At 41.2% G+C, this 24,406-nt stretch overlaps 1 protein-coding gene across 1 annotated transcript in view; it reads right to left on the bottom strand.

Moving 5' to 3' along the window:
- LOC308096048 (peroxisomal ATPase PEX1-like) overlaps nucleotides 1-24,406 on the bottom strand; it is a 643,221-nt gene that overhangs the window by 382,707 nt on the left and 236,108 nt on the right. The gene's annotated exons all lie outside the window — the stretch shown is intronic.

The following is a 24,406-nucleotide window of genomic DNA, read 5'->3' on the forward strand; positions in this document are numbered from 1 at the left end:
AATACAAATATTTTGCAAAAAAATAAAATAATCCACATTTTGGACTTTTTCCCCCTCAAGATTTTTTTGTAAATAGCAGATCTACAAGCTCACAATGGGTTGCGAAGCGTTGTGAGCTTGTAGATCAGCAATTTTCAAATATATAATATCCCATGTCTAGGTAAAGTGCTCTTGGCATAGTTATTTTTCTTTTGGGCTTGTTTTCATAGACCTGGCTGCTTATTTCTCTCACAATATCTGGCAACACTGGCTGTCCTCGCAAACGTTCATCTAGTTACATATATGTCCAAGGATTCGTTAGTGATGTCATATCACTGGGACATCCTTAGTATCTTCATGCAGTTTCACTTCCGTGTCGCATAGTATTGACATCACTGTCACATCCTTGGTATTATGATCCTAGCCTTTCGTGACGGTGTTTGTTTACCAGCGCTGCTACTCCACGCTGTATTTTTTTTTTCAAGCTTGCGCTTATGAAACACTACACAGGATTATTATTTCATGTCAACATTCAAGTACAACTATCAGAAGATAACTCAGGTAAAGTAATGCCTCACTCTGCAAGGGCCGCTGGCCGCAGCTAATGGGAGTGGCCGAGTGGGGAAAGAAGGTTGAACAAAGTGTTACGGACACCCCATTGGGGCTGTCTTTTGAGATGGTCTGACTGAGACACGCCGAGACATGTAGTGCGGAAAGGAATGAGACCAATCTCTCATGACGCAAATAACGTCACGACGTTTGCGAAGATTACTAGATATCTAAAAACACAGATTATTCACAAAAAAAACCCAGGATCTTGTTTCTTGACTCCTAAACTTCATTAAAAGACCGAAAACTTCTTCCAGGGGTGAAATGGCCCTTTAAGTGGTCAGATGGGTGGGCCGTGTGCATTTTCAGTGCACGATTATTTTAATGATCAATCAATCAATCAAATCGTGTTCTGGCTTGGATCAATAGAACTTACTAGTATGCTTTAAGTTCCAATTTATCAGGTTTTCAAGAAAAAATTCCATCATTGTTTTTTTCACAGTAATCTTTTAATATTGATGATATTATCTTTAAAATCTTAGTGTTTTGACAGTTATGCAATACCCTTGCGGCTCAGCTGTGGGAGGTTGGGAATCGCCGGACTATAGACATCCTTCATCATTCTCCTTTTTCAGGTTTTGGTACCATGTCCCAGATGAAGAAAGAAACAAGGAGATGTGTGGCCGTCTGTCCCCCAGGAGCTACCAGAGGAGCTGCTACACATCCAGGTGCACCAACCATCTGAAGAGCATCTGCCAGAGAACCCAGGGAACCCTGCAGTGGAGGACAGAGGAAGATGGAGGACACCTAGCTCTGGTCCATAGCGTTATGAAAACTCCTAACGCTATGGACCAGAGCTAGAGGACACCTAGCTCTGGTCCATAGCGTTATGAGAACTCCTAACGCTATGGACCAGAGCTAGAGGACACCTAGCTCTGGTCCATAGCATTAGGAGTTCTCATAACGCTATGGACCAGAGCTAGAGGACACCTAGCTCTGGTCCATAGCGTTAGGAGAACTCCTAACGCTATGGACCAGAGCTAGAGGACATCTAGCTCTGGTCCATAGCGTTGGACCAGAGCTAGAGGACACCAGACAAGAGGAGAGGAGACTACACAGTAAACATCCTGAGTGTTAAAGGAACACTTTGTCGATGTTGCACCCAAATCCCGCTTTAACCACGTAAACCCTCTATACTTAGTGAAACGGACCTTAGTTACAACTATTAGTAGGCTCTTTTTTGAAATGTTTGAAAATAGCAGATCTACAAGCTCACAAAGGGTCGCGATGCGACGCGTTGTGAGCTTGTAGAAATAGCCTAGGTATAAACATAGGGTTAAAGTGGTTAATGTATGTTTTTTAATGTAATATATTTATATCTGCAAAGTAACCAGTAACTTAAGTTTTCAAATAATTGTAGTGGAGTAAAAGTACAATATTTGCCTCTGAGATGTAGTGGAGTAGAAGTAAAAGTAAAGACAATTGGAAATACTCTGGTAAAGCAAAAGCACCTCAAAATTGTACTTAAGTACAGTACTTGAGTAAATGTACTTGTATTACTTTACACCTCTGCACGCGTCCCACCCATCTGTAGGACTGCACAGTATGTGAATATAATCCTAATCCTAATTTACGGTTATACATTCAAAACAATCCCGGATTGGGCCTTTAACCATTTATGCTCTTTATTATACGTTGTAGTATGATGGTGTCGCAAGGCGAAAATAGCAGATCAACAAGATCTACTTGTGATCTGCAAGCTCACAACACGATGTGACACGTGTGTAGATCTGTTTTCCCCCGCCTATGATGACCCCTGAATTAAACTATAGCTGAGATACCTGAAATACTAATCAATTCAATGAACCAAATTAGGAATCTGCACACTTGCTGCAGATTACCCTGAAGGATTGCATTCAATGAACAGAATGCTTGCATGAAGTTAATATGAACATTAAACATTCTTCAAATGTATGTTTTGTAGATGGTCATTAGTTTGTTACTTCCTTTTAAGCCCAAACAAAAGCAATCAAAGAGACAACTTTTCTGAGGTAGAAAATGGTTCAAATGGAGTATAAAGTGAAATAACTAAGGTTACAATAAGTAGATCTATATCTGATATCAAAGTGTTATTCCAGTACAGCACAGGTCAGGTGCTTCAGACTCGCCGGTTAGAAAATCTAAATGTTAGAACAGCTTTAGGAGGCTCTAGATGCACATACTTAGAAGTGGAGTGAATGTGAGGTAGTTGTGATGCTGTTACTATTGGCTTGCTTATGGTGGTGGTGTGCATACGTGCATGTGCACATGTGTGCATGCATGCGTGCATGAATGCTTTGACCCAAATATTCTCTCTCTCTCTCTCTCTCTCTGATATGTGGAAAAACAGGACCGCCCATATGCGACAAGTTGACGGCGCTGATGCGCGTATCCGGGTTCAGCACTGTTGAACTATCACCCGGCAGTGATAGCGCACCAACCAAGAGGACAGATACGTCCTGTGTTCACTCCACTGGGCGGGTTTGTCACTTGTAGTTTTCTTGCAGGGGGAATGCAAGGCAGACGATCCAGAACAAACATATAACACATGCACTCGTACTTCAATAAATGTAAACATCCTTATTTATTTGTGGTGAATGGCCTGAATACTTTGCACTGTTTAGTTTACCCCATCTGAATAGCTTATGTGAGCATAATAAAGAATAGCAGAATAATACATTAAATTACTATTCAAAATACATGAGAAGTTAGCCTACTTGAACCCTCTATTCTCAGTAAAAAACTGACCTACATTTCTCGGACGCTTTTCTTTCTGTCAACACCAAATATTTTTGCCAAAACTAGCCGATCTACAACCGACGCGTTGTGAGCTTGTAGATCGGCTATTTTTGGCTTATGTTCCTCCTATGTTGGGGTTAATGCTATTCATAATAATGTAATGGTGTTTTCATTTTGTCAAGGTGCACTAATGTTTTCATATTGCTGGATAATATTAATATCTTATATAGCACGAGTATAACGTTTTCATGTTGAATAGTGTCCATTCCTCTGTCCTCACTTGTATAAATAGCTCTAGTCAAAGAACTACACATCCAGAAACTTCACTTTGTTGAAACTGCCCACCCACTTCGGATGCTGTCAATGCACTGAATGGGACATTATCCACGTTTAATCAGAATAATGTCCCATTCAGTGCATTGACCTGCCCACCAGCTACTCAAAGCCCCGGAAGATATCAAAGGAAGGGCCGGAAATGCTGGCTCAACTTGTCGCGCATGTGTGGCCGTACCCCCTCTCCCTCTCCCCCCCCCCTATCCCTCTCTCTGAGAGTCTGTCTGTCTCTAGACAGAGACTGCTAAATCCTAGCAGTATGTTGCTATAATATCAGTGGTGCTCCAACTTTTCCATGTCAAGGTCCACCCAAAATTATATGTATTTGGCCGCAAACCCCATCTCAAAATATGTTGTTCCAGGGACCCCCAGAAGAAAATGTTTTGCAGAACATTTCCACGATTTTTCTAAAAATAGCAGATATACAAGCTCATCGCTATGAGTTTGTAGATCTGCTATTTTTTTAATAGCCAAATAAATCTTAAAATGACACAGATGCGTTCCCGGTCTTAATGGATTAAATATAAAGTTATAGAACCACAGTGTGTAGAACAGTGTATTGTACTCACAGGCTGCTGTATATGAGCTCCAGTCAGCCTTGCTGAGAGAGGCTCTGGTGGTCAGCAGAGCTGAGGTCAGAGGTCAGATGAGACTGACTGAGCAGCAGGCCTGATCCACTGAGTCACCTGCTGACCACTGTCCTGATGACACTGAACACACACACAACACAGTTACACACTGTCCTGATGACACTGAACACACACACAACACAGTTACACACTGTCCTGATGACACTGAACACACACACACAACACAGTTACACACTGTCCTGATGACACTGAACACACACACAACACAGTTACACACTGTCCTGATGACACTGAACACACACACACAACACAGTTACACACTGTCCTGATGACACTGAACACACACACACCACAGTTACACACTGTCCTGATGACACTGAACACACACACACAACACAGTTACACACTGTCCTGATGACACTGAACACACACACACAACACAGTTACACACTGTCCTGATGACACTGAACACACACACACACAACACAGTTACACACTGTCCTGATGACACTGAACACACACACACACACACACACACACACACACACACACACACACACACACACACACACACACACACAGTCCTGATGACACTGAACACACACACACACACACACACACACCACAGTTACACACTGTCCTGATGACACTGAACACACACACAACACAGTTACACACTGTCCTGATGACACTGAACACACACACACAACAGTTACACACTGTCCTGATGACACTGAACACACACACACACACACACACACACACACACACACCACAGTTACACACTGTCCTGATGACACTGAACACATATACACACACACACACACACACACACACACACACACACACACACACACACACACACACACACACACACACACACACACACACACACACACACACACACAGTCCTGATGACACTGAACACACACACAACAGTTACACACTGTCCTGATGACACTGAACACACACACAACAGTTACACACTGTCCTGATGACACTGAACACACACACAACACAGTTACACACTGTCCTGATGACACTGAACACACACACAACAGTTACACACTGTCCTGATGACACTGAACACACACACACACACACACACACACACACACACAGTCCTGATGACAGTGAACACACACACAACACAGTTACACACTGTCCTGATGACACTGAACACACACACACACACACACACACACACACACACACAGTCCTGATGACAGTGAACACACACACAACACAGTTACACACTGTCCTGATGACACTGAACACACACACACACACACACACACACACACACACACACACACACACACACGCATTACAGTTACACACTGTCCTGATGACACTGAACACACACAACACAGTTACACACTGTCCTGATGACACTGAACACACACAACACAGTTACACACTGTCCTGATGACACTGAACACACACACAACACTACACACTGTCCTGATGTATGTATTGTGATAACTATCGTCGTGACGATAGAATGTCCCCACGATATGCGTTTTCAGAGATATCGTACATATCGTCATACAGGGAGTTACTTAGATATAGAACGCGCACTCGCTGTTTTTTTTTTTTTTCCTTTTTTTATGTTATTAGGCAAAATACTTGTCTAAAAGGTCAAAAAAAAATCCTTGCGGTCTTGTTTCCATTGAGGTCCTGTGAGTGCACAGTCTACGATTTGCAGTTCTATTCCTTCATTTATACTTCTGTAGTACGACGGTTTCGTTCGCCAAAAAGAACAATCTACAAGATAACAACGCATCTCTCCCATGAGCATTTGCAGCTTGAAGATCTGTTGTTTTTATCAGACACGCTCCCAAAGTCCCCGCCCCCTTTCTTCTTGCCAGCAACTGGGGAAACCCCGTCGACACGGCTGACCGCACTCACCGCAGTTACCGCACTACAACAACAATGGACGACGAGTCAGAATTTGATGAGGAAGAATTAGTCCCCAAAAAGAAGTTCACGGCTGTTGTATGGAACTATTTTGGATTTTCCACAACAGACAAGGACCAAATAAACGTAATTTGCAGAATTTGCAAAAAAGAAAATCTGAAAGCGACAGATGGCAACACGTCGGGCTTACGAGACCATCTCAAACGCAAGCACCAGAGAGAGCATGCAGAGACTGTATCAATACAAGGTCCCCCGCGTGTGAATAAGAAATGTACCGGCGCAGGGGCACCACATCCAAAACAAACCACCATAACAGAGGCATTTGATAAAGGGGCTTCTTATGAAAAGGAAAGCAAACGGTGGAAAGACATAACTGAAGCGGTGGCGTTTTATGTGGCCAAGGAAATGCATCCAATTAAGAGCGTGGAAAAGAGAGGTTTCGTGAGGCTGATGAAAACCATTGATCCACGCTACGTGGTGCCCGGTCGCAAATATTTGTCTAAAAAGGCCATTCCAAAAATGTACACTGAATGCCGAGAGAAGGTACAACAGCTGGTTCAAAACGCCCAGTTTTTTGCTACAACCAGTGATTTATGGTCTAGCCGCACGTCAGAAGAACCATATATGAGTCTCACCATTCATTTCATTCACAAGTGGAAGCTGCAAAGTGCATGTCTCCAAACGATATACTTCCCAGTAGATCATACAGGGGACCTAATTGCAGCTGGCCTAAAAGACTTACTTGAAGGCTGGGGACTGAAAGAGGAGAACATGACCTGCATGACCACAGACAGTGGAGCAAACATGGTTAAGGCGTTGGATGTTAACAAGTGGACTCGCCTGGCGTGCTTTGGCCACAGACTTCACCTGGCCATCGGTGAGTGAAACAAGTAGATTTGTGCCACCGTCTGTCATTCAGATAAGGTCGGGAGTTAATTCATAATAATACTACAAACAAATATACGTTTCTTCATTGTGTGTGTGTGTGTGTGTGTGTGTGTGTGTGTGTGTGTGTGTGTAATGCATTTCAATAAAATATATAAAAATCTACAAAACAAGTAAAAAGAAAAAAATACAATTCAAAATATAAATAGTCTAATGAAAATGTGAATTAAAATGTATTGTGTGATACTGTGATTAACCAATTTAAACATATTTAGTAGTGATAATAAATAGTGTAAAATGTAATTCACAAGCTAGGCCAAACTGTCCCTATGTTTTAGTGTTGTGCAAAATAGTTGGCATATGTTAAACCAGATTGATTAATACATCTTCATCTTCTATTCCTTAGAAAAAAGTGCCAAAGATGGTCGTGTTGATCGCACAGTGTCCATCTTGAAGAAAGGGGTAAGTGCATTCTCCTTCAGCTGGAAGAAAAAGAGGGAATTGGCTGCCAAAAGCACAAAGTATAAGCTGCCAAAGCACAAACTCATGACCGACTCACCAACTCGATGGGGTTCCAAACTCGCCATGATTGAGAGAGTACTAGAACAGGAAAGGGCCTTTTCTGAGATCCTTAAGGCAGACAAGAAGACAAAGTGTTTGGTCCCTGGATACAACGAAAAGGATGTGATGGAGTCTGTAGTGATGGCCCTGGGTCCACTACGGGACTTCACAGATGCACAAGTGAGGACTTTGTGGGTTTATTTAAATTGTTTTATTATTTATATATTTTTAATTAGAAAAGTGGCAATACAATCAATACAACTCAATATACCAAACAAATACAAAAATAAATAACCTGCGTGCTATTTGTCCTCTTTTTTCTTTTCTTTTTAGGCAAGGACTATGTGAGTGTGTCTTATGTAAAGCCAGTGCTTCACCTGTTCAAAGAAAACCTCTTGAAACCGAATGATGACGACACAGACCTCTCAAGAGAAATGAAGACGACCATTCTCGACTACCTCACTGACAAATATAAGGATCCCAAAACTGATGAACTGCTGGATATGGCTTCACTTGTTGATCCAAGGTTCAAGACACAGTACATTGACAGTGACAAGACAGAGAAGATACAAGCCAGAGCTGTGTCCGAGCTTGAGTCCTTGCTGACTGTCACTGTACAAGCACAGCATCCCGCAGCATCAGCTCAGCCCAGTTCATCCACATCACAGAGCCTGGCCCCTGAGGCAGAAGAAACGCAGGGGTAGGGCCCCCACCAAAAGAAAGCTAAGACAACACTGGCCAGCTTTTTGAAGACCTCTGTTGCAACTGCAGTAGGCGCATCTTCTTCTCCATCCCTAAAAGAAGCAATAGAGGGAGAATTGAAGTCCTACCTGTCCATAGTAAATGCAGACAGTGAAATAGATCCTCTTGAATGGTGGCAAAAACATGAGGCAAACTTTCCAAGGGTGGCTAACTTAGCTAGAAAGTATCTCTGCATTCCGGCAACAAGTGCTCCCTCAGAGAGGGTGTTCAGCACTGGTGGCAATATTGTCAGAGGGCAACTCTCAAGCCAGAGAAAGTTGACAAACTGATTTTCCTGGCAAAGAATATGTGACTGTGTTCTGTCATACAAAAAGAAAAAGTTAAAAAAGTTTAAAAAAAAAGTAAAAAATGATATAATAAAAAAAATAAAAAAATGAAAGCTAAATACTAGTTTAAAACTTTGTTTTCAATTTTCGGCAAGTTCCAAGCATAGTTACTAAAGTAAGTCTGTGCAGTGTGTCAATCAATCGTGCCTTGCCACGATTCTTTTTTTTCTTTATTCACTTTCATAAAAAGCTCTTTTAGACAGCGTTTTTTCCTTGATGAAAGGAAGATTGTATGAATATAGCCTAAGGAAGAACACGCAGACTCAAGTACACACAAAAAACTTCTGATTGTAAACTCTATAATCCTGCATGCTGTTTGCCTATTGCAACAGAGTGGCCTCCACCTCACCGCAAGCCTGTTCAATTCACTGAGGATTGTGTGTGTACTGAACGCTTAACTGTCCTGTCCTGTTCACCTATACCCCCCCCCTCTTCTCCCCTCCCCTGGGATGGGCTGCCCCGGAGGCCCCCTGCAGCTTCCACTGTGTGTGTGTGTGTGTGTGTGTGTGTGTGTGTGTGTGTGTGTGTGTGTGTGTGTGTGTGTGTGTGTGTGTGTGTGTGTGTGTGTGTGTGTGTGTGTGTGTGTGTGTGTGTGTGTGTGTGTGTGTGAGACAGTATTGCACTTTATTCTGTCTTGGTTGGTTCTGTTGGCTTATGTTATTTTATCAATAAGTTTTATATTGTTTTTCCCTTTTGAAACAGATGTTCATGCTGAAGTCTTTGATTGCACTAAGTTCAAGTCTAAAGTTTACATTTTAATTGTTTGGCACTGACTTTTCCTCATTGAGGTCGTACTCTTATGTTGTACTTAGTTATGTTTTTGTGCCTTGAATATTTTTTATTTTATTTAGCAAGAGAGTGCACTTGGTTGTGTTGTTAACATTTGTAGGCCTACGTCTACCTACTTGAACACTGAGGAATTGTTAATTCAGAGATTCATTGCATTGCAGAATTAATTAAAACCAGCTTTAAATGGTATTTTGGTCTAAATGGTCTGTTATCCCTTTTCTTTTAGTTTTTGTTACCTTGTAGGTGGTCGTACTGTTAAGTAACTTGAAAAATTACCATAATAACCAACATGAAAAATAATGGTGATATATATCGTCTATTGTGATATTTCTTGAAAAATATCGTGATAGCATTTTTTTTCAATATCGAACACCCCTATCCTGATGATCCCAGGGCATTACACACATCTTAGATACAGTGGCCCTCATTTATCAACGCAGCTTATAAACCGGCTTATATTTTTCCATATATTCGGCCGTACACCAACGTCGAAGTCACATTTATCAACGAATCCTACACAGCTGATCCGAGCCTACATTTGGTCCCAGGCTTGATAAATGTCACGGCTGGAACCTAGCGTCATTTAAATAACACGCCCTTAAATATTCTCAAAACGCCCCGATTTTACGACATGAAGAAGGACCAGAATACGACCAAAGACATCAAAAGCCAATGAGAAAGAGTTTCCCCCGCCTGCCTCGCCACACACGCACACGCACACGCCCCCCTCTCTCTCTCTCTCTCTCTCTCTCTCTCTCTCTCTCTCTCTCTCTCTCTCTCTCTCACACACACACACACACACACACGCCCGCCCAGCTGTGTTTTTCATGTATTGTAATCCCTACCGTAGCAGTACAATCTTTGTCACGTAGGCTTGTAGCCTACATGAATGACATATTATGATACCAATCACATCGCCATGAATGGAATACGTTTGTCTATTAATTTATTTAACCCATACCGAGCAGTGCACAAGCAGTCATGTAGGATATTCCCCGTGAGACGGCCGTGGTTTCGGTCCGTCCCGTTAATAAGAGATTGGAGCGTCGGGTTTATTAACCCAGCCAGGTTGTCCTCAAAACTCTCTATGACATAACTCCATAACATACTCCACAAGCTACTGTAAGTTTGTACACCTCACTGTCCATGAAAAGATCGTCGGCAGTCCCGACCGCGGGACTCCCGAGTCCCGACGCAAAAGCGCTCGTATATTTTGAAAATAGCAGATCTACAAGCTCACAACGCGTCGCGATGCGACCCGTTTTTGAGCTTGCAGATCTGCTATTTTCAAATAGCCAATGCAACTGAATGACTGTTAAAGCAGTTTGTTTAAATTACTTTATAAAATGTTATATTTTCACAGGGATTAATTATTAGTGTGTAGATATACATTTAGGAGTGGATTATGTGTCCAGATGCCTGTCAGACAGTCAGACAATGCTGCTCCGCAGGTCTAGAATGGAATAAACGGGCGCAGCCAACGTCAACAACTGGTCTCGACCAGACGTGAGATCTCAGCGTATGGTAGGATGAAGCCCACGTCAGGATATATTGATAAATGCCGAAAGGTGCGGTGATCTCGCCCGACGCCCATTATTTGGGCTGCACCGCGTTGATAAATGAGGGCCAATATGTCATGTCAGAACTTGTCAGAATTGAACCCCAAATTGATATGTATTTGGCCGCAGACCCCCATCTGAAAAGGTTTTGTGCCAGGGACCCCCAGAAGAGAAGATTTGTGTACAAAAAGCACTTTCAATATTTTTCAAAAATGAATAGCCAACATATAAAATATGGATAAAGGGGTTAAAATGATGGTGATGCTACTTTTAAAAACATTGCTTTTTGGGACCGGAAATTCCAAGATGGTGGATTTGAATTCGACTAAAAAGTGTTTGAAAACGTGTTTGTAGAAACCAATGGGTGACCTCACTGTTCCCTTTGTCCATATTATATTACAGTCTATGGGTGTAACTCACATTGTCTCTCCTGTGGCTGCTCTTGATGGTTCTGATCTCCTGTAGGAGGCGCTCCATCTGCTCCTGGTTCAGCTCCTCAAAGCCCCTCTGGATGGAAGGCATGTAGGCCGGGGGGAGTCGTACCGACAACCCTGTAAGGTCCTGGCTCATGGAGTTTGGACCAGAGACGCACTGAGAGTTCTGGGGTTTTAACAACAAAAGAAGTTGTGTTACAGTGCCATCTAGTGGCTTTCTGGTATACATGTGGTGCCTCCATGCATTCTAAAGGAGATGATAGTCAGTAATAGTTGCAGTGGTGGAAGAAAATAGCAGATATACAAGCTCATAGCGCGGCACCAAGTGCCGCACTATGAGCTTGTAGATCTGCTATTTATTTATTTTATCGTGAAAATGTGTGCAAATATTTGAATATATATAAGCGAACATTTGTAACTCAAATCTTTGCTTCTGAGGATTCTACAAATGTCTTCTAAATTCTAATATTTTTTCGAAAAAAACTTATGTTGCTCTAATCAGTGGTTCTCAAACTTTTTCATGTCAAGGACCACCCAAAATGATATGAATTTGGCCACAGACCCCCATCTCAAAATATGTTGTTCCAGGGACCCCCGAGAAGCAAAGATTTGAGTTAAAAATGTTCGATTTAAACAATATATTCAAAGATTAGCACACATTTTTAAGATTTTTCAAAAATAGCAGATATACAAGCTCATAGTGCGGCACTGAGTGCGGCACTATGAGCTTGTATATCTGCTATTTTTGAATAGCCAAAGTATAAAATAATGGTTAAAGTGGTTACCCAGATGGTTTTAATGGGTTAAGTAAAAGTATCAGTACCTCAATTAACACGCAGTTAAAAGTAATATGCCTGCATTCACAATCTTACTTGAGTAAAAGTATAAAGGTATGGTCTGCTAAATGCCTAAATTGTGGTATTGGTATCAAAATATGCTTACAATGCCAAACGTGAAAAATGTGTCAAACTTCATCGACAATAGCAGATCTACAAGCTCACAACGCGTGAGCTTGTTCTACAAACAGCTAAGCAGTCTGCAAGACATTTCAGATTGAGAATTTAACCTTTACTTTTATGAAATTATCAGAGAATAATAGGGTTTTATGGAAGATGCTTCTGAACATGTATTGCATTGTTATTTTTGACCCATTCTAATTCTCTTTAATCTTATAAAAAATTACTGAAATCAGTAGTGGTGACTATAGGTCTGTTACAATTATTACATAATCGTCTAATCGCTATTATTTTTGCATAATCGTCATAATCGTTTCCATGTTGAAAAATGTTCATGCATTTTCAAATATAAAAACATTTTGAAAGTATAAAATAATTAAATATGTCAGTAATGTCTTGAATATTTAAGTCATATCTGCCCTGAGCAATGTGTGATTATGAAGCCTAAAGAGCAAACAGAAATGACATTTTTATTCATATGTTCCAATGCTCAAAAAAACTATTAAAATTGTTAAAATCGCAATTATTTGTATGACAATTAATCATCAACTTAAATGTTGTAATGGCGACAGCCCTAGCGGTAACTGAGAACTTTTAAATCCATGTGTTGGATAAATGCAGTGGTGTAAAGTAACTAAGTACATTTACTCAAGTCTGTACTTTTTTTTAGGTACTTTTACTTTAGTGGAGTATTTCCAATTTTCAATACTTTTGAGAATGGTTTAGTTTTAGTCATACTTTAGTCGACGAACATTTTTCGTCATAGTTTTAGTCGACAAAATCAACCCAGCATCTCAGAGGCTTTAGTTACTAGTTACTTTGCAGATCCCTCTAAAGTGGTTAAAATAAAATAAAATCCCGGTCTTAATGGGTTAAGAGGGAATGGTTAAGGAAGCAGAACCCAACCCCCAGTAGTACTGACATGTGTGGTGCTGGCCGCCAGGCTGCCGTGTGCCGCCTCCAGCTGTCCGTTGTACAGCAGGGCTCTCAGGTCGGCTCCGGTGAAACGCTCCGTGGCGGCGGCCAGCTGCCCCAGGTCCACGTCATCGGCCAGGGGCAGGCCCGCGCTCAGAGCCCTGAGGATCTCCACACCATCCTCCTGAACCCGCCGCCAGAGGAAGAGACACACAGAGAGAGAGAGAAGGTTTTAAGGTGGTTATAGATCCACACCGAAGGCAGTTCATTTACATTAACCACTGACTTGAACCCTATAGCGTCCCTATAGAGGCTATGCGCGTGACATCATCGTACCCGGAAGTTATGCGGGAACGCCTACTGAGTGGCAACAAAAACACGTTCTGGCCTTTACAGCCCCACACGTCCAAACAGAAAAGTCCTATCTGATTGTATTAAACGACATTAAACTCACCAACACGGCAGCTGTACGGAAAGCTTGAATTATCCTCTTTCTATCTGCAGTTTTTGTTTCATAAAAATCCACCGTAGAGACATGTTATGAGATACTTTCTGTCAATGAATTCCGTGCAGGTGATTCTTTTTCCAAGTGTCAGAGTTTTGGAAGCGCTCGTTTTACAATAACGCAACGTCCCGCTGCCTCCTGCATCATGTGACATTTAGAAACAGGTGGTACACAGGACCGTTGAGTGATTTCCAACGAGCGCTTCCAAACTCCAACGCTCCATGCTGCTCAATGTTTTGCCACTCAGTCTAGATGAGGGGGGCGTGTTCCTTACTTCCTTCACAGGTTTTACCAATGATACTAATGAAGGCTCTGTTCCATTTAGTGTAGCACAGTGGTTCTCAAACCTCTTAATTTTAAGGACCCCCATAACTCTGAGTGTGTACAAATGGAACCAAATGGACCCTTACGGGTCCATTTGGTTCCATTTGTACACTCTCAGAGTTACACACCTTTTAAGGGGCCATTTGGAACCCCCTCAACTTGGAACCATGAGGGTCCCTGGACCACACTTTGAGACCCACTGGTGTAGCAGAGTGTTTCCAGTGAGCCAACATGACACAATATCAGCACCCTGACTCTGTTTGACCAGAATGGAACAGAGTCTTCATTAGTATCATTGGGTAACACCTGTGAAGGAATTAAGGAAGAGGCCCAATTTCTCTCCAAAATGGCTGCTGTGCATAGAGCTTATTCTGGGTTGCTGATCGATAAGCTCACAACAATCTATAAAACTCATGATCTACAATCTATATAAGATCTATAGGCTCACAAAGCTTGTTAGGCGTCGCGATGCGTCTCGTTGTGAACTTATAGATGGGCTATAGCTTGGGAAAAGAGATGTGGTGTACAGGGGAAGTCCTGGGGGACAGCGGTCGACTAAGTATAAAGGGTTCATTATGTTTGAAGTTGTCTTCCACCTACTTTTTAAAAGTGTTCTACTATACCAACTGTTTTGTCTTTGTGAATCACTGTGTGAACTTACATGGTTTCTATGTTTCTGTCGGGTGGAAACTTCACCATTATGTCCAAAACTGTTACTTTTCAGGATTCACATTCAAAAGCATCAAAAGTAGCAGATCTACAAGCTCAGAGCGCGTTTTGTGTGACACTGTAGTACAGATCAAGTAGGGTGTTAAAATATGGATGATAAGAGGTTTCTGCCCGACAACAACGATATAATAAGCATGTTAAATGGTTGAAATATTAGTGTGCTAAAACAGTGATCATTATGAGTGGGTGTATGATATTAAACAGTACAGACCAGGTCCTGGGGAGGGCAGTAGAGGGACTTGTCCAGTCTACCAGGTCTCAGCAGGGCCGGGTCTATCAGGTCTGGTCCACTGCTGGCTGCGAGCACATACACACCTGATAGCAAAACACAACACAAATATTTTCACTAAAATTATCTGTATTGTGGCCTGGACCGCTGGCGTAGCGGTCCGGTCCAGGCACCTATATAGGCTCCAAAGTAGACTGACAGCACGTCGCGAGTTCGAGTCCCAATCCTGACGGCCTTTTGCTGCATGTCACTCCCCATCTCTCTACCCATTTCCTGTCAGACTACTATCCTATCAATAAAGGCATAAAAGACAAAAAAAATCATCTTAAAAAAAAACAATGATATGTATTACTGGGGATGCCTGGTGGCTCAGACAGTTAATACACTGTTTCCCAAACCATGGGTCGGGACCCATTATTGGGTCGCGGCGGACCCACATTTTAATGTCCAATTTTCTGTCCCTGTTTGCCAAGGTGTGATCCCGGTATGACCCCCCCCCCCCCCCCTATTGGGTCCAATTTTTATACTTTCAGAGTTAAATAAATACTATTTTTCTTTGCTAGCAGACCATGGTAAACAGTATGTGAAGTGTGTAGTGCATTGGTTCTCAAAGTGAACCAGGGGTCCTTGGGGGGGTACCAGGGGGTCCCCCAGCAAAACTAGTTAATATGGCGTCACAATCATTTTAACCACTTTAACCACCGAGTGCTATGAGCGCTATGAGCTTGTATATCTGCTATTTTTGAAAAAATTGAGACAGCAGCCAAAAAAGAAAAAAAACATCATTTTGGGGGTCCTTGACATGAAAGAGTTTGAGAACCACTGGTGTTACAGTACCTTGCAGACCCTCCACCCCGTCCAGCTGTGTGAGGAGCTGGTTGACCATGCGGTCCGTCACCCCCGTGTTGGCATGACCCCTCCTGGGGGCCAGCGAGTCAAACTCATCAAAGAACAGGATGCAGGGCCTGGCTGCCTGGGCCCTGAGGGGGGGGGGGGGGGGGGGCAGAGGACAGCACCGTCACCACTACGTCACTGCTACCAGTTTACAGTTACAGGCACTAAAATAAAGCCTTGTTTGATTGATTGATTGAATGCTTTAAAAGTCAGAAATGTAAAAAGCATGTGGTACAGTCAGACATTAAAGATTTAGTTCACCCCCAAAATGAGTTTTTTTTTCTATCGACTATTCACCCCATGGACACTTGAATTCATGGGGTGAAAGAAAAGCAAACACACAAAATGAAAAGGAATCAAAAAGCTATAATACAAATGAATAAGCAGTCTGTCAGCATGACGCCTGCATTCAAAATCTTACCTGAGTAAAAGTATAAAGGTATGGTCTGCTAAATGCCTACATTGTGGTATTGGTATCAAAATATGCTTACAATGCCAAACGTAAAAAATGTGTCAAACTTCATCGACAATAGCAGATCTACAAGACATTTCAGATTGAGAATTTAACCTTTGCTTTTATGAAATTATCAGAGAATAATAGGGTTTTATGGCAGATGCCTCTGAACCTGCTAGTTTGACCTAATTATCTTTAATCTTATCAAAAATGACAGTAAAGGGTTAGAAATCAGTAGTGGCGACGAGGCTTGTCATAATTATTACATAATCATCTAAACACAATTATCTTTGCATAATCGACGATTATGGAAAGATTTTCAAACATTTTTCAACATAGAAATGATTATGACGATTATTAATCGTCATAATCATTTCCATGTTGAAAAATGTTCATGCATTTTCAAATATAAAAACATTTTGAAAGTATGAAATAATTAAATATGTCAGTCATGTCTTGTATATTTAAGTTTAAGTGTTAAGTAAGCAGAACATCATTTGAAAGTACATTTGTAGAACCTGCACACAGATCCTAATTAAAACATATTTTTCATTCATTGCTTGGTGGCAATGCAGTCTGGACTACAGGAACTGACATGATGACCTGTCCATTATTATAAACATAATGTTGTTACTTTGCTGTGTCCCGTAGTTAAATAAAGCAGACCTTAATAAAAAAAAAGGAAGCAGTTCTTTTAATGCTGCAATGGATCATATTTATAGAGTAGCAGAGCTTTAGCAGAGACTCATTCTACAACAGCATTGGCTAATTGTTCTGGATATAATAACACACTTTGCCCAGTAGATGTCCTCATAGCATACAGTATGCTTGGTTGTAAATGAAACTAATGGTTATGGAAACACTTCATATGGTGAATAATAATAATAATAATAGCAGCTTTAATAAGTGGTATTGTACCCCTCATTGTATCCTCTGCCTTCCTCACACAAACAATGTTTGTTTCATGTACAGTTTATGAATGTGTGTGTGGACAGGGTGTGGTTAGTGTGGTCTTTTCTTAGATCATGTCTTGCATAACAGTAATATCATAGACAATACCTCCTGGAGAACTAATAACCATCTACTGTATGGGTTCTTTATACGGTAATAACTATTACTAACCCACTGCCACTGTCCTTAAGTCACAACTGGAGCAGAACAGTGGTGAAGACAGGACTAAGCCTAACACCCAGTCATCCGTCTGATATGAGGAAATAGCAGCAAGACAAACACCACGCTAATAAACAATAACTGATAGCAGTAACACTGTACGTACCTGTGATTTATTAGCGGCAAGCATTTTACTGAGCGGAAAACATAGAGTTACATTAATCCTCATAAGCTACAAGACAGAAGATGAACGTTGGCTGACCCCTGTGCATGTGTCCACCATTGCATGGCAGTGTTAATTTCGTCGACTAAATATGTTCATCGACTAACTTTTATCACTGACGAAAACTAAATAAAAACTAAATAAAAACTAAACTATGATGACTAAAACTAAGACTGAATAAAGGCCTATTGACAATTTTGTCAACAAATAAAAACTAGACTAAAATGTAAGTGAGGGACTAGTGGAGAAGAGATGCAGTAGAACTAAGAGACGAGTCATTATGTTTGGTTGCGCTCGGGTGTCGCGCTCTGAAAATAGCAGATCTACAAGCTCACAACTTGTCGCGCTGCGACACGTTGAGAGCTTGTAGATCGGCTATTTTCAGCATGCAATCAAGTGGAAAATCAGCCATTACGACACCATCAAGGCACCGGCGGAATACATTTTAGTCGACTAAATCAACTGTAGATTTAGTCGACTATAATCTTATGATATTTAGTCGACTAAAACTAGACAAAAACTAAAACATTTCAGATGACTAAAATATGATTAAAACTAAATGGAATTTTATTCAAAAGAATAAAACTAAATTTGCTGTCAAAATCAACACTGTTGCATGGAGAGCATTTCGTATAAAAATGTAAGAAATTAAAACTGTGTACAGCATGAGATGTGATGAACAACAGAATCACAACATGTAGTGGAGGCCTTCATCTGGTGTAAAACTACTCTGCACTTGCTTATCAGACATAGAGCTGCTTTGCATGAAGCTACAGCAGAACTACAGTACAGTATCACTCATAATATTCAGATGAAATAGACATTGTCCTACTGTACCTCTACTGACAGACTTCACAGCATCAAACCTGAAGTGTAACAGGTGTTTCACTTGCCTTGCCAGAAACAGCACGTTTCTGCCTTGATGGAAGAGCTTTAAATGGAATAATTGCTTCATACTGAACAGACTTTATGTTTAATTCTCTCCTCTGCCCTACAGAGACCATATAGAACAGCTAACTATGTGAGTAGAGACAGCATCTCCTAACAGTATCGCTAGTATAATTTGGTGACATTTATGAGTTAAATGTTTTGTTTCTAATGAAATCTAAACTTTTCTAGAACCTGATGGATGCCACTATGGAGCCAAAACAACAGCCAGCATCCAACAAGTCTGGTCTCTATTTTCTATTTAGATCTGATATTACACAAATTCAGCATTTTAGAAACGTTTTAAATGTCACCATAATTGAAAAGCACGTCTGTTTATAATCTATCATGAAGTTAAATGCCTGCAGTGGCTAGAATGAAAGGCATCTCTCTGGGGTGACAGGAATGGAATATAATATGTAATCATTATGTTTTTGATTCTTTAGCTTATTTCTTATAGGAGTCGTATCTAAGTATTTACCATGGAGGGCCAAGAGTATTGCAGGTCCTATGAATATCATATGATTTCACTGAATAGTTCAACTCCTCTGTAATGACATAAACTCCTGTAGTGTTGGGTTGAGATGAGGACAACACTGTTTATTGCATTGCTTTATGATGATAGTTTGTACTCTTCCTGTCTGTCTCAGGCTGGTGTCACAGGCAGCTGGATTATTACTTCTCCTTGCTCTGCTTTCTGTTGACTCTGGTCACACTCCTACAGACCCTCTATAGTGAGTACTGTACTTCATGTCTCCTATAATAGACTCTATAGTGAGTACTGTACTTCATGTCTCCTATAATAGACTCTATAGTGAGTACTGTACTTCATGTCTCCTATAATAGACCCTCTATAGTGAGTACTATACTTCATGTCTCCTATAATAGACCCTCTATAGTGAGTACTGTACTTCATGTCTCCTATAATAGACTCTATAGTGAGTACTGTACTTCATGTCTCCTATAATAGACTATAGTGAGTACTGTACTTCAAATCTCCTATAATTGACTCTATAGTGAGTACTGTACTTCATGTCTCCTATAATAAACTCTATAGTGAGTACTGTACTTCATGTCTCCTATAATAGACTCTATAGTGAGTACTGTACTACCAGATTTCCACCAACCATACTGTAGGTCTATGTCATCTTGCTGCAGGGCTACTTACAGTAGCAGTGCACTGGCTCTCAGCCTTTTTAATTACAAGGACCCCCAGTTTGATATACAATAGGCTGTGGACCCTCTTTTGATAAAGGTTTTATCCACACTGTAAACCTGCAGTGTTAATTGAATTGAGCCAAATGGGTCCATTTGGTTCCATCAGAGTTACAGACCCGTAAGGGTCCATTTGGACCCCTGGTGGTCCCCGGACCGGATGTTGAGAACCAGTCTTAAATCTCTTATGTCAGTACACTGAACATTAGACAGCACAAACATTCACTCTCAGCCTAGAGGCAGAGCAGAGCAGAGCAGCAGTTTACCCACAATGCAGTGTGAACATTGACCGCAGTATTCCATCCATCATATTGACAGTTGAGGTTTCTACAGTGTCTTATTTGACAACATGTCCAAACACAGAGTCATCTTCATTTCATAAGTTGACAACATTGCAAGCAGTAGTAAGTAGAACAAGGTTCAGAACCATAGCAGCACACAGCAACATCTCTCCAGTGTTCATGTAACGTAGAATCATCCATTTTTACACTATCAGTCAAATTCACACTCAGTAGGTTGTAGAGTAAGATATCTGAACAGTCTCTGTTGTTATTTGGTGTTTGTTTTTGACCTCCTTTCTGTCTGTCTGTCTTGTTTTCAACGGCACACATATCACACCGGATGCTGGCCCTTTGTTTTCCTGTATCCATGGCAACGGCTGTTGGGACGGCTGTGTCTATCTGATGTCTGTAATTCCACAAAATGCTTCAAACACTTAAAAAAGAATAGCAGAACTACAAGCGCTGCGAGCTTGTAGATCTGCTATTTTTGAATAGCCAAAGTATCCAATATGGATAAAGGGGTGAAAATGTATTAACACCTTCTGCTGGGGACCCCCTGGAACCCCCTCAAGGACCACTGAAGACCACTAAAGGGAGCAACAACAATACTGTAAGTGAAACACACTACAGGACAGGTTTGTGAGCAGCAGTAATGGCTGCCATGAATCTGACTGTCTAGGCCCAGATTTCACTACACACAACAAACTAATACAACATCACCACATTTCTGGTATAAAACCAAGACAAGGCTTTGTTTTACATTACAAGGTGCTCATATTGAACATGTTTAATGTTCTAATACTTCATTTACCTGAACAAACAGGGAACAACGGGAGACAGAGTCAGTTTTGGTGTTGTTCTTTCTCTCTTCCTTGTTCATCTGAAGAAAGAGGTCACCTGACCACCTAAAACTACCTGTCTCACAGGCAGATTTGCCACCTTGTGACGAAAAGTGGGATAGGTCTGTTCCTAAAATATAAGTTCCCTGCTCGTTCTAATACACAATAAGGCTCTTAAAAATACAAAGAACACCTTCATAATAAACAAAAATGTGACTATACATGTGTGTATGTCACACGTGTCACCTTGATGCTCCAGTCTCAGTCTAGCTTGCAGCAGTCCAGACTGACAGAGCTGACTCACAGACTGGACTCTGTGCAGCAGACCTACCAGCTGCTGTTCTCCAACTACCTGCTGCCCTCAACCTCTACTGTCCTGATACCAACACTATACCAGCAACCTGCCCTCAACCTCTACTGTCCTGATACCAACACTATACCAGCAACCTGCCCTCAACCTCTACTGTCCTGATACCAACACTATACCGGCAACCTGCCCTCAACCTCTACTGTCCTGATACCAACACTATACCAGCAACCTGTCCTCAACCTCTACTGTCCTGATACCAACACTATACCAGCAACCTGTCCTCAACCTCTACTGTCCTGATACCAACACTATACCAGTAACCTGCCCTCAACCTCTACTGTCCTGATACCAACACTATACCAGCAACCTGCCCTCAACCTCTACTGTCCTGATACCAACACTATACCAGCAACCTGCCCTCAACCTCTACTGTCCTGATACCAACACTATACCAGCAACCTGCCCTCAACCTCTACTGTCCTGATACCAACACTACCAGCAAGGGTGGGTAAATACACTGACAATCTGACACTAGACATCTGCACTGTGTCTCACTGAATATTCTGTCAATAAATGTAAATATAAATGTATCTTCAGTGCATGCATGAATATGTATATGAACAGTGAGGAAGATCAGGTATCCCTTCTAAGTGTGCTGGCACTACAAAAACTCCTAAATGTCACCAATACTACCAGCAAGGGTGGGTGCTCTGTTCCTGTCTGTCCGTCCATCCGTCCGTATGTCCATACATTTGACAGACCGGCCATTGTGTGTGAGGTAGTTTGTCGGTTATTGTAGTTCTGTTCTTATAATGACCACATATCTTTCCAAGGAGATAAAACTGTATTGATCTCAGTGGATAAATTCAGGTGTCGGAGCAGTGATATCAGTAAATGTAACACGGATAATAAACATGACTCTAGACATCTGTGTCTGACTATATCTTAGATGTGTGACTGAGTTCATGAATATTCTATCAATAAATATAAGTATAAATGTAAACCTATCACCATTCTCTATATCCATGGATATACATCTACAGTATCACCAATGGATATATCAGTGGTTCTCAAAGTGGGGCCTGGGGACCCTGCAGGGTCCTTGAGGGGCTTCCTCAGAAAAAAATAAGAACTATTGTTAACCAGAATCAGTTTAATCACTTTAACTTTATAAATGGGCTATTTTTTTATGTTTTTTTGTAATCTTGAGACGGAAAAAAAAGAAAATATTGTGAAATATTTTTGGAACATTTTACCAACACAAATCTTGTATGGGGGTCCCTGGCAAAACAAGTTTTCAGATGGAGGTCTGTGGCCAAATACATTAATTTGGGGGTCCTTGACATGAAAACATTTGAGAAACACCGGGATGTATTAATAAATATGTAGACTATCTACTACCACTAGTGAGTATAACAATGAATACAGTATGTACAGTATCAGCCAGCCTTCAGTAGTAAGTATAGATAATACAGTCTTGAATGGTGAACAGTGAGGAAGATCAGGTTTGCTGGCACTACTAAAACTCCTATAATGATTTATGAAACATAGGAAAGGTGATTAAAAAGATGCAGGCAGCGCCATCTTGTGGTCGCACAGTGTTTGTCCCATGTGTTATGCATGGAATAGCATACAGTGTATGTATGCATTAAAATCAGTATTCATTTAACTCTGAAGAGTATATATGGATTTGGTTTGTACACACTTAAGAGTTAAATTTATATATATATATATATATAATATCCGGTCTGCCCACATTCATTTGTCTTTAAAAGCATTTTTGGTAGGATTATGTCTAATCTAACACCATTCTATCATTATCTGTCTCACTGCTGGCCCGGTGATAGAACCCCATTAGAGAATGTACCCGTCTCACTGCTTTTCCTTTCTGTGATAGAACACATTCTGTACCTGTCTCACTGCTGGCCCTGTGATAGAACCCCAGCAGAGAATGTACCCGTCTCACTGCTCTGATAGAACCCTTTCAGAGAATGTACCTGTCTCACTGCTCTGATAGAACCCTTTCAGAGAATGTACCTGTCTCACTGCTCTGATAGAACCCTTTCAGAGAATGTACCCGTCTCACTGCTCTGATAGAACCCTTTCAGAGAATGTATCTGTCTCACTGCTATGATAGAACCTTATCATTTTCATTATTATACTGTAGGTCCTTCAGACTCTGAGCTCTATGAGCTGATCATTATATTATTATTATTATTATTATTATTATTATTACCCTTATTATATTATTACATTATTATACTGTAGGTCCTTCAGGCTCTGAGCTCTATGAGTTGATCATTATATTATTATTATTGTCTCCGCCGAAGGTGGAGAATATGTTTTCGCTTTGTGTGAGCAAACATTGTTAGCCAAGCTAACATTGGGCAAGCTCCACGTGACACGTGTCAATTTGTTGACACCAATGCCTCTGATTGGCTAGAAGGACGCGTGACGAAATAAAATTCTATAAATAGGTGTGTCACTTCAAAAAGCCACTACTTTTTGAAGTGAGGTAAAACAGGATCAATCAGACTTGATTGGAACAGTACCTTCAGTAAGTCCAAGTCACCCGTCTGTGCGTGTGTGTTTCCCTCTGAGAACACCTAACATTGGTCAAGCAAAGGCGCAGAAGGCCAAAGCTAAGAAAGCATACTCATCTACAATTGTAACGTAGAAGAGGACTAGAGTTGAAATGATCCCACAACAAAGCCGAACTCTTAATACGTGTCAATATGTTGACATCAATGTCTCTGATTGGCTAGAGGGACGCATGACGAAATACAATCCTATAATAAAAAGGTGTATCACTTCAAAAAGCCGTTTACGTTTTTGAAGCGAGGTAAGACAGGATCAATCAGTCTTGATTGGAACAGTATCTTCTAGTCCAAATCACCCGTCCGTGCGTGTGTGTGTCCCTCTGAGAACACCTAACATTGGTCAAGCAAAGGCGCAGAAGGCCAAAGCTAAGAAAGCATACTCATCTACAACAGTAACACAGAAGAGGACTAGAGTTCAATTGGCCACCTT

This window comes from Gymnoscopelus braueri, assembly GCF_963280865.1.
Source record: "Gymnoscopelus braueri genome assembly, chromosome: 11".
Taxonomy (NCBI): domain Eukaryota; kingdom Metazoa; phylum Chordata; class Actinopteri; order Myctophiformes; family Myctophidae; genus Gymnoscopelus; species Gymnoscopelus braueri.